We start from the raw sequence: 13,184 nt of genomic DNA, 5'->3' as shown, positions 1-13,184 counted from the left end.
TCGTTCTTCGCCTCTACCGCTGGAAGAAGCACTTCAAATATTCCATAGCTGTCGCTGACTTGCCACTCCACTCCGTCTAATATTTATCTACCTTTCCTGGCAGGAAGTTCTTCCTTCTTGCTATCATAAGTCCTCTTATTACAATTTCAATATCTTCCCCCCCCCCCACCCCACCCCGTTTTCAATCAAAATTGAGAACAGTTGGCCTTCCTCCTCTAAATCCTTTAAATCCTTTCTGTGCCTTAAAGTCATATTTAAAGCATCCTCTCTGGGCCCAGCTTTAACTATCCTTGGAGCTCCCTCGTCTTCCCTGCACATATCTCACTTGCCAACTGTTTAATCGTCTTTGCTATAGCAGAGTGACTCAGGCAATCTGGGCGAAAAGTGCAGCGCAGCCTAAAGCTTTAGGGCCTGCGCTAATAGGCACGTGCAACGTTTCGTGGGGGCTATTTGCAAGCACACAATTGTGAGCAATTTAAGGCGGACTGTACACGGAACCCATTTCCTCCCCTGCCGCCCCCAACAGGGCCTCTCCTTAGCAGCTGAAAGGAGTTAGCAGCAATCAGCGCCGAGTCGGAATCCTGTGGGGTTGGCCCCTCCCTCCTGCTGGTACTGTGGCAGCTAGTCTCTTTAAATGAGCTTTCTCCCTCGCAGAGCCAGTAAAAGGGACTTTAGAATAGGTTAGACAAAGGATCTAGGGCTCACCTTTGCCTAGGAATAGGAGTGACTAGCGCTGAAGCGCCACTGGGAGTTGTAAAAGCATTGGAGGAGGATGAGTTGGTGGTGAACGGGGATGGGTGAAAACTATCAGGGCCGGAAATGATGCATCTCCTGATTGTAAATTGTGCTTTTGCAAGTTTATCGGGGGAGGGGGATTTTTTTGGGGTTTTGTATACTTGGCCTTTTCCTACTGTCCTAACGCAGTCAAAGTGATGACAACAATCTATGCCAGAATCCCAGCCGAAGGCCATTCGGTTTCTAAAACAGAAGATGGCAATTTGTTACACGCTGCGATGGTCTTTGTTGGGTGGCTTACCTGCCCACGGCGAGATGTGTTCCTAGGCTGTGAGGTTCTGGAGGCCTGCTCTGTAGGTACTGCTGCAATGTGGAGCCAGGGCTCGTGACCGTCAGGATAATGTTCTAGCTCATGGTGCTACTGGAGAAAGCGCAAGAGCCAACTGATATTTCTTCTCGCCTTTTCTCTGCTGGCTCTTCTGTTTTAATCATATCTTGAAAACTCTTCTCGTTATAACTGCTAGCCAAGCAATTTATCTCTGCAAAACTGCAGAGGCCATTAATATGTCATGACATACCAATGGTAGAGGAGGAGGAAGAGCGGGAGGACGAAGAGGAGACAGGGCCCGGGAACCGTTCAGCTTCAACTAGGCACATCCAGACCGGAACTGCAAATGTCTTGGTGTGGGGGTAGGGAGAGCAGTTTGATTGAAGCATTAGCTCCCTTGGCTTTGGGCCAAGGCAAATTGCCAGAGAACCATTAAACACTGTGTAATTCCATATCATTCCCAGCAGGCACAGGTAATTTGGATCAGACCTGACAAAACTTCACTCTCACTTATTGTCCATTAGTGCCAAATGCACACTACAGATATTAGATAGTGTAAGTTAAAGGTGGTGTCCGTATTTTCCAAGCCCAAACCACGACGTGTGGCTTGATAAAGGATTATTCTCTAACCTGTGAATTTGCTTATAGGAAAGCCTCATAAAGGCATAAACATGAAACTCACTAAGGTATAAAATTCTAAATCTACTGAGTGAATGGTCATTAAATAGGAACTATTGTCACATGAAGTCAGATTAGGGCAAACTCCCTTTCAAACATTGGAGAGCCTCCCTCCCAACACAACTTTTAGGCGTCTAAAAGGAATTGGTTAAGAATTGACTCAACTTAAAATCTGCTTTATACTCATGGTCTGTGTTTGCTTTTAAATTTTTCCAGAAATACTAGACTGAAAAAGTCTGTTGAAATGGCTGTATACAGACAGGTAGACTATGTGGTACTTTGAATTTCCCGATGCTGGGAGTAGTTGAATCTCTCAGTGTTCATAGTTTCTTTGGAAAGGCTTATGTATGTGTTACACTGCTATCTGAAGGCTTGGAATGTTAAACTAAGGAGAATCCTATCTTGGCACAGGTATTATTGCAGTGCACCTAAGTCTCCTTAAAAGCTTCATTCTGCATGTTCAATAAGAAATCGAACACTTACTCTTTGGGCAATTCAAGGAATATTTGCCTCAAGGAAATAGTGCTTATTCTGGACTATTCTGACCATCTCCCTCCCTCCCTCCCTCCCTTCCTCCCTCCCTCCCTCCCTCCTTCCCTCCCTGCCTCCCTCTCCCTCCCTCCCTCCATCCCTCCCTCTTCTTCTCCCTCCCTCCCTCTCCCTCTCCCTCCCTCTCTCCCTCTCCCTCCCTCTGTCTCTGTCTCTCTCATTCTCTCTCTCTCTCTCTCTCTCTCTCTCTCTCTCTCTCTCTCTGTGTGTGTGTGTGTGTGTGTGTGTGTGCTGGGACTGTATGAAAGCACCTCAGTAAAATGTTCATAGTGAGATTATGTTGAGCTTCTGATCTGCTATTTACACTGTAAGAATCATTTCTTAATCTGTCTAGTTTAATTAATGAACACGAATAGCAGATATTAATGGTGAATTGAACTTTATCTGCAGGAGTCCCAGGAAGGAGTGAGACAGAGCAGAAGAGCTAGGCGAACACTAGGAGAAGGCACTCTAGGCAATCTCAAATGCCTTAGCAGGGGAGTGAGCCAAGTGGAAGGGTGGCCCAGGAGGGGTTAATTGAGTTTTCTTCAGGTGGGGGTATAAAAAAAGCACCAGAGTGATCCTCCCTGTGAAGACACTCCATGCCAAGGTGTGTGGAGTCTGTTGGCAGAGCTGCTCCAGCATTATTGCATAAGGGACAAGGATCTACTTCTGAGCTTAAGGTTAGAGAAATGCAAATAAGCAGTGACAGGAGCTAAAAAAATATGTTTCTCTCTTTTTGTCTGAACTTAACCCCCAAAAGCTGCAGGAAAGGCTGGCTCCACAGATCTGGGCATAACATGCCCATCGGTTTCTCCTTCATTTTCATTTTTTCCTCGAAGCTAATCCTGGCCTTAGAGAAGGAAAATGCTATCTGCTGTAAGAATAAGCCATGCCTTAGACACCTCACTGAGCAGCAGAGAGATGGGGTGTTATTTCACCGTCACTCTGCCAACAGGAAGCTCAGACCCGACAGTGTGATGGCTCACTTGCTCCTAGATTTGCTGCTCTCTGTGAAGGCAACAGCAAGTGTGACAGTTTAATTTAAAGATAGATCTGTCCTGAAGCAAATAAAGAATATTGCTGCTATTGCCTTCACACTGTACACAGAGGCCTGGCACGGCTCGGTTTTTCGGAGAGCCTTTTGCTTTGGTAGCCCAGCAGGGGATGTGAGGAAGTCAGGTGATTCTTTTCCCCAGGGACCAGAGGGATACAGGTAGACCAGAGATTCAAATCATTGCTAAGGAAAGGAAAGAGAGCCCAGATGGGAGTAAACAATGGTCTGGGCATGGAATACAGATGCCCAGCTCTGAAAAATAGAAAATAAGCTCCGTTTTACCCCTTCCACATCTGGGGAAGAAGCTCAGGTACCTAGTAAAGTGATCACGTGGTTCCCACTTAGCAGAGCAGGCTAGTGGTTTCCATGGACAGCCTTTAATCTCTCCCCTGAAGACTGTTTAATGTATTAGTCTTTTTTTTTTCAGTCAGAAATGACTAATGCTGGGTTTGTGCACTCTTTAGAAACTGCATTTGGCTTTTTTTTGCATAATAGGTTATGAGTAATGGCTTCAGAGAACTAACATTGAGCTATTCAGTGAGCTTGGCTTCTAGAGAATTCAGATTCCAAATAGTTAATCATATCCTTTTAGATCAGAAGGCCATTTCCCTTTGTTCGCATCCCGAGAGCCATTTTAAAATAGGCTTTGATCAAATCAATTAAGAGTTTTCATATTAACAATAGGTTGGTAGTGTAGAAATAAAGATTATATTATATTAATCCAAGCAGAGTTATTACCATCTCTAAGTAGTCTGTTAGACTTCAACACATATTCTTGTTTTCATTTGGTAGTTATGTAGAATTCATAAACGCCAGTGAGTTGATATGTCAGGATAGACTTGTTGCTGTTTTTTTTTTTTTATGATCCTGGGGCTGGTACTTGGAGCCATACGTATGTCACACAATTGCTCTTCCATTGTGCTATATACCAAGCCCCCACAGTTTGTATGCTGAATTCTGTGTAAAATAATGCTGGTCCTTTGGTCTCATAGGCTTATCCTCATGCTCTCTTCATATTGGAGGGCATTTAGAGTTCCTGGTTTATCCCAGACAGTTTTAGCCTTATAGAGAGGAGCTGATCATGTACGTGTAGAGTGAACTCTAATGCTAACAACTTCTTCTAGAAGACAGGAGGCTACTGCTTTAGTTCCAATCATACTGAATAGCCAAGAATCATGGGCAATCCAGTGATAGGCCAGTATTGATGCCTGGGAAGACTTAGTTAGCTGTGTGTCTTGTCCTGATAAGGTTACACTTCTAGGGGTGGGTGTTAGTAATCCTGGACCATAAGAAAGGCATATCTGGAATAGACAAGAAGAGAGAATAGCAGACACTGACTCTGACAGTCAGTGAGGACTGGTCCCATGTCTAGGATATGCCAATAGAAGGTGACAGGAGCTGTAAAACCAAACAAAGCCTTTGACCTTTGCCAGTAGGCAGGTAAAGGAAATGAAGTGTTGATCCTTGTTTTTATTTCCTACTGAAAGTATCAACCCTGGGGGCAAATGTGGATGAAAACTCTCTCAAAACAGAATTATGGAATGTGTCAATTCATATAGTAAAGCCCTATTATGGAAGCTGACCATTCATACGAAATGGTTTGCCTTGCAGCAATATAAGCTGCTTACTTTAGAAATATTTGTTTTTTTTTCTGAAAAATTAAGGACTGATTTATATACAGTAAAACACACAAGCTCAGTAAATGTTAAGAATATATATATCTTGCTGGGCGGTGGTGGCGCACGCCTTTAATCCCAGCACTCGGGAGGCAGAGGCAGGCGGATCTCTGTGAGTTCGAGGCCAGCCTGGTCTACAAGAGATAGTTCCAGGACAGGCTCCAAAGCCACAGCGAAACTCTGTCTCAAAAAACAAAAAACAAAAAAAAAAACCAACCAAACAAAAAAAGAATATATATATCTTCGTATAATCAACAGTTAGATGGTTATGTATAGCATTTCTAACACTCCCTTCACATAGTTAATTTTCAAAGTTATCATTATTAATTGTTTTTTTAGTTTTAATTATGTGTGTCTTTGTGTGAGTATGTGTATATGCGTGTGGGTACAATTACCTGTAAAAGGCAGACAAAAGCATTGGATCCCCTGGAGCTGGAGTTCCAGGTAGTTGTGACCCACCTGAAGTGGGTACTGGGAACCAAACTTGCATCTTCTCTAAGAGCAGTAAGCACTCTTAACCACTGGTCCATCTCTCCAGGCCCCATTGATTAGCTTTTACTGTTTCCTGACTGTCATGTGGAATCATGCAACAGAATTGTCTCTTTAACTTAATGCAGTATGATGTTCCTGAGATGCACGTGTTTTATTGCTGTTTTGTATAAATATATGTACTAATGCACTTCTAGGTTGTTCCTCGTTTTCCTCTGTTGCGAATAGGCAAATTTTTATGAGTCATACATTTTTCCCTCAGGTATTTCTAGGTATGTATTGGACAGAGGAGTTTCTAGAGTAGTTGTTTAATTGTGGATTCCTGCAAGCATTATTGAGAGTTCAAATTGCTTCTTATTCTTTTCAGTGGCTAGTATTTTCAGTCTTTTAATTTTTTTTGCCATCCTAGAGAATATGTGGTGATATTTTTCTGTGATTTAAGATTACATTTCCAAGATCAAACGTCATAGTGAACACATTTTCCTCTGCTTTTTTGGCATCTGGCTCTCTCATTTAGTAGAGTGCTTGCTCAGAGCCTGCTCAGATATTTTGCCAGTTAGTTGGCTGTTTGTTGCAGTTTTCAGTATTCTAAATATATAATATATTCTAGCCTTTTTATTTGAAATTTTCAGGCAATGTGTGTTGGCCATATTTTCCCTACCTCCCAATTTTTCCCAGATACTTTCTACTACTCCTTTGTCAGATACATGTTATGAATATTTTTCCAGCTGTGGTCATTTTACTTCACTCAATGTCACCTTTGATGAAATACAATTTTTGGTTTCTTTCGTGGTGTTTGACTTTTACATCCTGACCAAGAAGCCTCTTCCCACTTCAAGGTCACAAAATATAGTCCTACGTATTCCTCTACAAGATTCATTTTTAAAAACTCTCTATGGTCTATATTTTTAGTAAGTGTTTTTATCTGTAAAATTATTTTCAGCTTACAATCCCAATATAAATGATTTTATTTATGGATAATATAATGCATATTCAATAACATTAATATCAGCAAAAGACTTTACCTAAGTAAAAGGCTTGAGTTAATAAAGTGCAAAAAGACCCCAGTGAGCATGCCTGCGAATAATGGAAGAGACCCTAAATGCATCCTAGTGCAGTCATGTTTGTCTTATCTTACCTGGCCCATGGAGAGAGTAAGACCATCTGCACTGGCAGGAACAAAAACATTCTCACTTTTGGTTGCTGATGTAGGGTCACTGCTTTTAAATGCCTTGCCCCATTCTTATCACCTAATTCCTAGAGCTGATCTTGGCTCTGGGCTGACAGAGGTTTTGGCAAAGATGCTGGGAATTTGACTTGGGCTAATCTCTGGGGAGATGTAATGTTTCAGAACTTTGAAGTCCTTTGTTGTAAGGCTTTGTAAACTAGGTGGTGATTAAGCAGTTGGGGAGGATGGTGTTGTCCTTAGGGATAGATGACACCACTGGCCACATCAGAATTCCATTGACTAAGGATCAGGGGAGTCATTGGGCCAGATCCACAGGGCAGCTCCTTGTAGGATTTGATTACCTGCTTCTTAGCTGGCAAAGGGCAAGAATGACTTCTCCCCTGGTATCTGTTTCCTCACTTCAGAGGAATATATGGATTATTGCTTTGCAATAGTACTTCTTACATATTTTAACTGGCTATTGTTTTTGAATTAACATGTATGTAAAAGACATTTTTATCTGTATATTTTCTGTGTGTTCTGTTGTTTAATTTGCATATAGTGTGTCTAGATGTAAAATAATTGTTTGATTTTTAAAATTAAAATTTTACCACACAGAAAAAAAAAAGACAGATTTATTTTTTATTTATCTTTATGGGATAACGTGGACGATGAAATTAGGTACAAAAGAACTTTTTCCCCTAGGCTGTTTTATTTGATGATTGAGAGGCATATGAGAGACAAGCTAAGGTAGACAGTGTCTATAAACTAGAATCAAAGTGTTGAAAGCCGTGGCAAAGAGATTGCAGAGGTTTCAAAGCCCACATCTGCTTTTTTCAGGGCACCCTGATTAATTTCTCCTGGCATGAAGAGATCTTAACAGATAGCATCAGCGAAGAGGAAGAAGATCAGAAACAGTTCACAGTCTGAGTTTGCTTATGATTTCACACTAAATTTTAGAAGGAGCAAGGACTTTATCTGTCTTTGGTGAGCATATTTCTTAATAGTTGAACTTGCCAAAGCCAGCATATCCTCATCGCTACACTTCATTGTACTGATCTGCCAAAACAGAACAGAGTGCTGAACATGTGTTTGAGTGTTATTAAAAACTTGAATGTCTTTCAAAGATGAGATATCCTGTAAATAACGGCTTAGCATCTTTGAAAGATATGTATCTTTATATTGTATTTATCTTTATATATGATATATATACATATATATGAGATATGTGTAATATATATATTAATCGTTTCTGTTTGTTTGCAGAAACATTGTATCAACTAACAGGCATTTTTACCTTCTTAAAAAGGTGAACAAACTGGTGGAGTAAGGATTATGGTCTGATTATTTGGCCAGAATCTTGCAGAACTGACTAAGAAAGTTTCATTTGACACCTAAAATTACCCATATTTTAAAAATAGAAAGCAGAGGTTATCATAGTCACATCACATTTATAATTACTACCTCTTAATGAACTCTTGTTCCCTTTATTAATATGTAATGGTCTTTTATCTCTTCTAATTTTGAAGTCGACTTTATCAAATAGCAGAATAGATGCCCCAGCTTGTTTCAGCTTCCAGTCATATGATAGATTGACTTCCATCCTTTGATTCTCAGTCTATGGGTGTCTTTACTTCTGATGTTTTTCTTAGAGACAAGAGCTGGTTCTGTCTAGTTTTGTTTGTAAGTCCAATGAGCCTGTCTGTGTCTCCTTGTTGCTGATTGAAGAGCATTCATAATTAAGGCTATTACTGAGACATGTACTAATTCCTATTATTTTGATGATTACATTTCTGGTTGCCTGGATTATTATTTTCTCTTTACTTTCTCATGCATTAGTGTTAAGGTTTTGCTGATTTACTGTGTTGGATGTGATAGAGTCTTACCTAGCTCACCTTTTTTTGTTTGTTTGTTTATCCCTCTCATGAAACTAATTCTTTCCCTGTGTTTAATATTTCTTTTGGTACCTTTTGAAGCACTACCATGGTTGTCATAAACAGCCTTGGCTTGTGATTGTCTTGGTGTCCTTATTTTTCCATCAATTTTGAATGAGAAATTTGCTGTATATAACATTCTTAGTTGTTAGTTGCTCTCAGTACTTGGAATATGTCATCTCCTGCTTTTTCAGCTTTAGGCATAACTGACAAGAGAGCTGATGTTATTCTGCTACTCTGCTTTTGTTGTAGAGTTATCCTTTCCCCTCATGTAGCTTTTTTAAAAAATATTTATTTATTATGTATACAATATTCTGTCTGTGTGTATGCCTGCAGGCCAGAAGAGGGCACCAGGCCTCATTACAGATGGTTGTGAGCCACCATGTGGTTGCTGGGAATTGAACTCAGGACCTTTGGAAGAGCAGGCAATGCTCTTAACCTCTGAGCCATCTCTCCAGCCCCTCATGTAGCTTTTAATATTGTTTATTTGCTTTCTAAGTTTTAAGAGATTTTATTTTATTTTTATTTAAATTTTTTATGTTTTGCACTAACGCATTTTATTTTTTTATTTATTAAAATTTTCCACCTCCTCCCATTTCCCTCCCACTCCCCCCTCCCTCTCCAGTCCTAAGAGGACTCAGGGTACCCTGCCCTGTGGGATGTCCAAGGCCCTCCCCTCTCCACCCAGGTCTAGGAAGGTGAGCATCTAAACAGACTAGGCTCCCACAAAGCCAGTACATGAAGTAGAATCAAAACCCAGCACCATTATCATTGGCTTCTCAGTCCACCCTCATAGTCAGCCACATTCAGAGAGTCTGCTTTGATCACATGCTCCATCGGTCCTGGTCCAGCTGGATTTGTTGAGCTTCCATTAGCTTAGGCACACTGTCTCAGTGGGTGGATCAACCCCTCACGGTCCTGACTTCCTTGCTCATGTTCTCCCTCCTTCTGCTCTTCATCTGGACCTTGGGAGCTCAGTCCAGTGCTCCATTGTGGGTCTCTGTCTCTATCTCCATTCATCACCAGATGAAGATTCTGTGGTGATATTCAAGATATTCATCAGTGTGGCTATTTTTATTTAATTTTGAGAATTTCAAACATGAGTACTATATATACATCCTTTCCATTCTTCTCCCCTTCTTAACCCTCCCATGTTCCCCTACTCCCTCTCTAATTATTGACATCTTTTTACATTATTATTGCTATATGAATATAAAATCTAAATCCATCCTTTCCTATTTATCATCTATCTGTCGGTCTGTCTATCTATCTATCTATCTATCTATCTATCTATCTATCTATCTATCTATCTCTATCTATCTTCAGGTACTGCTGAGTCTATTTAGCACTGCTCATATGTACATGTGTTTCTGGTTGATCACTAAGGATTGGCTAACACATTAGGAAGCTCATCCCTGGAGAGCACTGATTCTCCTTTGCTCAGCAATCTTTCATTGTCTAGAGCTCTTCATCTAGGGGTGAGGGCTTGTGAGCTTTCCGCCATCTAAGTTGGCATGCCCAGTGGTGGTGTCATAATGCAAGTCTGGTGTATGTGACTTTATTGCCAAGGTTTCATGTGTACAGCTTCCCTGTCGTGTGTAGAAGACATTATCTCATCCCCTGGCTCTTACAATTTTAAAGTTTCCTTCAACTGTGATCTCTGAGCCTTAGGGATAGGGGTTGTGCGTTTTAGATGTATCAGTTTGGGATGGGCACTCCACAGTCAGCTGCTCTCTAAATTTTGACCAATTGTAAGTTATTGTACTAGTCTCCCTCCATCTGCTGCAAAAAGAAAAGCTTCATTAATTTTGGGTGAGAGCTACAAGCACACACACACACACACACACACACACACACACACACACACACACGGATAAGTGTTTAGAATACAGTTATAAATTATACTGGTTTAAGAAATTTGTAGTAGTAAGTTCTCCTCCATGGTCCATAACCTCACTAACCATGGGTAATTAGAAGTTTACAATGCCAGGCGTAAATTCTCTCCTGTGGATCAAACCATTAGTCCAATTAAATAGTCGTTGATTATTCCCAAAATATAAATGGCACTACTGCACCCCTAGGGACATCTTGACATTGGTCATTGTTGTGGTTCCTGGGCTTTACAGCTGTGTAGGGAATATTGACTGGTTTTCCCCCTTGGCAGCTTGCATAGCATCTTTGGGTAAATGGAGAGGTAGCCTTCAGAAAGGGGCTTCCAGGTTAGTTCCAGATCAATTCCATGGATTCATAGGCTTGGTATTTTGATTATGTCCTCGATTTCTGGATTATTGTGATCATTTTGATCTCTTTTTCTCCTCACTGGTGCTTGAGTGTAGTATTGCTTTGACCTTGTACTTTACCCCTGATATTCTTTCTTCAGCCTTATTGAGTCTGTCAATGCTGCTTTCTACTGTGTTCTTTTATTTGGTTGCTTGAGCTTTTTATTTTAAATGTTTCTATTTTTTTCACCTAAAATATCAATTTCCTTGCTGACTTTTTCAAATAAGTTGATGAATTTTTCCTCTATGTTGCTGACTTTCTTCTCTAGTCTTCCTCTTTATTCTTTCTTTCCCTTACGAAGAACATTAGCAAGTGTTTTTATAAACAAATGTGCATTTTAGCTACTGACCTGTAAGTCTAGCTGTCAAAAGGCCAAATAATAAATGGAAGAATTGGATATGGAGCGGGAAGGAGATAGAGTAGAGGGGAGGAACATTAATACAAAACAACCCAAAAAGTCCTGATGGGTAAGGAGTTATACAGTCCAATAAATAGCCTGCCTCTTCAGAGTCGTTAGTTTGACATTTACTTCAATGGATCATCAATCAAATGGAACCGTATTTCCTTATCTGAATATATTTGGGTTCTGGATTGCGCTAAGTAAAAAATCACTTGTTCTTATCTGAGCATCTTCATACTTTTACTAGAGTGGCCTTACTACAGTCAACACATCTGTTCTGAGGACTAATCTGCTGGTGACTCAAAAGATTTGGACTACAAAAAGGGGCAATTGACCTGCAGCTATAGTTCAAAAACAAATAGTCTCTACATAAATGCAAAAAAAAATGGCAGCTAAAGTAGAACTGTGAAGGATTTGGTTGTAGCATTAATTAAGCATTTTAGTTTAAAAGGTTTTTGTTGTTGTTTATCTTGTGGCCTGGAATGAAGAAGCATCTTTTGATATAACTGAATACTTAACCAGAGATTCTACTTAACATCAATATATGTGGAAGAGACCGCTTTCAATGGGTAGCAGTAATATGGATAATTGAGCTGTATGGATACAAAATGTGTAGGGTTAATTAAGACTAATGTGCATCAGTGGAAAAAACCGATCAGCATTCATTAATTAGTCCTCTTTATGGTTACTTGTTAACTGTCAGAAAGCTAAGGGCCTCTCATGCAAGCCAGAAGAATGAGTCATTCAAACTGATTTTCTGAAATGCAACTATAGTACTTTACTTCGATTTTCCCATTAATATTATTGTTGCTGGTGCTGTAGTTTTTGAAAGAGCATCTCACATAGCCCAGAGTGACTTTGAACTCCTGGTTCTTCTGTCTTCCCTTCACTTGTATGCGTCATCATTGCATGTGGCTAAGTAGATAATTTTTTAAGGCAGGCAGTAGTGTCTATGAGGCAGTAATGCTAATGACGATGGAAACAAGAGTATAATCCTAATTAATTTGCTGAGAGTTATTCCCCATTTGCCATTATTAGGTTGTTTTATTTTGAATGGGTGCCCAGACACTGAAAAAAGTGTGTGTGTGTGTGTGTGTGTGTGTGTGTGTGTGTGTGAGAGAGAGAGAGAGAGAGAGAGAGAGAGAGAGAGAGAGAGAGAGAGAGAGAGAGAGAGAGAGAAGATAGAATGTCAACTGGCTAGCCTGTGATTTCTTAGAGGTTATTTTTTTAAATGTTGGGTTAGCAGCAATATACTTGATAAATCTGTAATTTATCCAGAATTTCACTTTATTTAATGGTGTTTAAAACTCCTGAATTGATATATTTTTCTTTGAACTGAAAAGACCCTACCTATCCCCAAAGCAGTATTCTGAGCAGTATTCTGACTTTGATGGTGTGGGCTTCAGGGAGTGTGCTAAGAGACTGAGAGAGCAGAAAGAAAAGTAGTCTAAGCATAGCCTCGGTAAGGGGCAGCCCTCAGTGATAACTCACTTAGAAGCTTCCTTCCCCTGAGAATTGGATGATCTGATCATTCTTACTTCACATATTACCCAACACACTTAATGTGGGTGGGCTGGATTTTTATTTAACATGATCGTCTCAGTGGGCATATAAAATTTAGATAGTATTTCCCTTCTGGGGCTAGGATCTAAGAGCTTTGTTTATTTGTGTATGTCTACCACTTAGTGGGTTTGTTGTTTTGTGCATGCTAAAATACATTAAGTACTTGGGGAATAGGTTAATGATGGATGAGATGACCCCATCACTCTAGCTAGAATAAATATTCTAACAGGTAGAATTCACTTTTGTGTTAAGTGGAATATTATGTACAAAATTACCTCTAAACTTGGATCTTTGGGGCCATTCTGCTTGACTTTTATCCATCCCAGTGCCTATTGCTTGTACTTTTGT

At 40.2% G+C, this 13,184-nt stretch overlaps 1 protein-coding gene across 1 annotated transcript in view; it reads left to right on the top strand.

Annotated features, from left to right (window-relative positions):
- The window catches only part of Shroom4 (shroom family member 4), a 202,778-nt gene that overhangs the window by 94,844 nt on the left and 94,750 nt on the right, over positions 1-13,184 (top strand).

The sequence above is a fragment of the Arvicola amphibius genome, chromosome X (genome assembly GCF_903992535.2).
Source record: "Arvicola amphibius chromosome X, mArvAmp1.2, whole genome shotgun sequence".
NCBI classification, from domain to species: domain Eukaryota; kingdom Metazoa; phylum Chordata; class Mammalia; order Rodentia; family Cricetidae; genus Arvicola; species Arvicola amphibius.
Note: the sequence above shows the minus strand (reverse complement) of the source record. Positions and strands in the feature narration are given on the sequence as shown.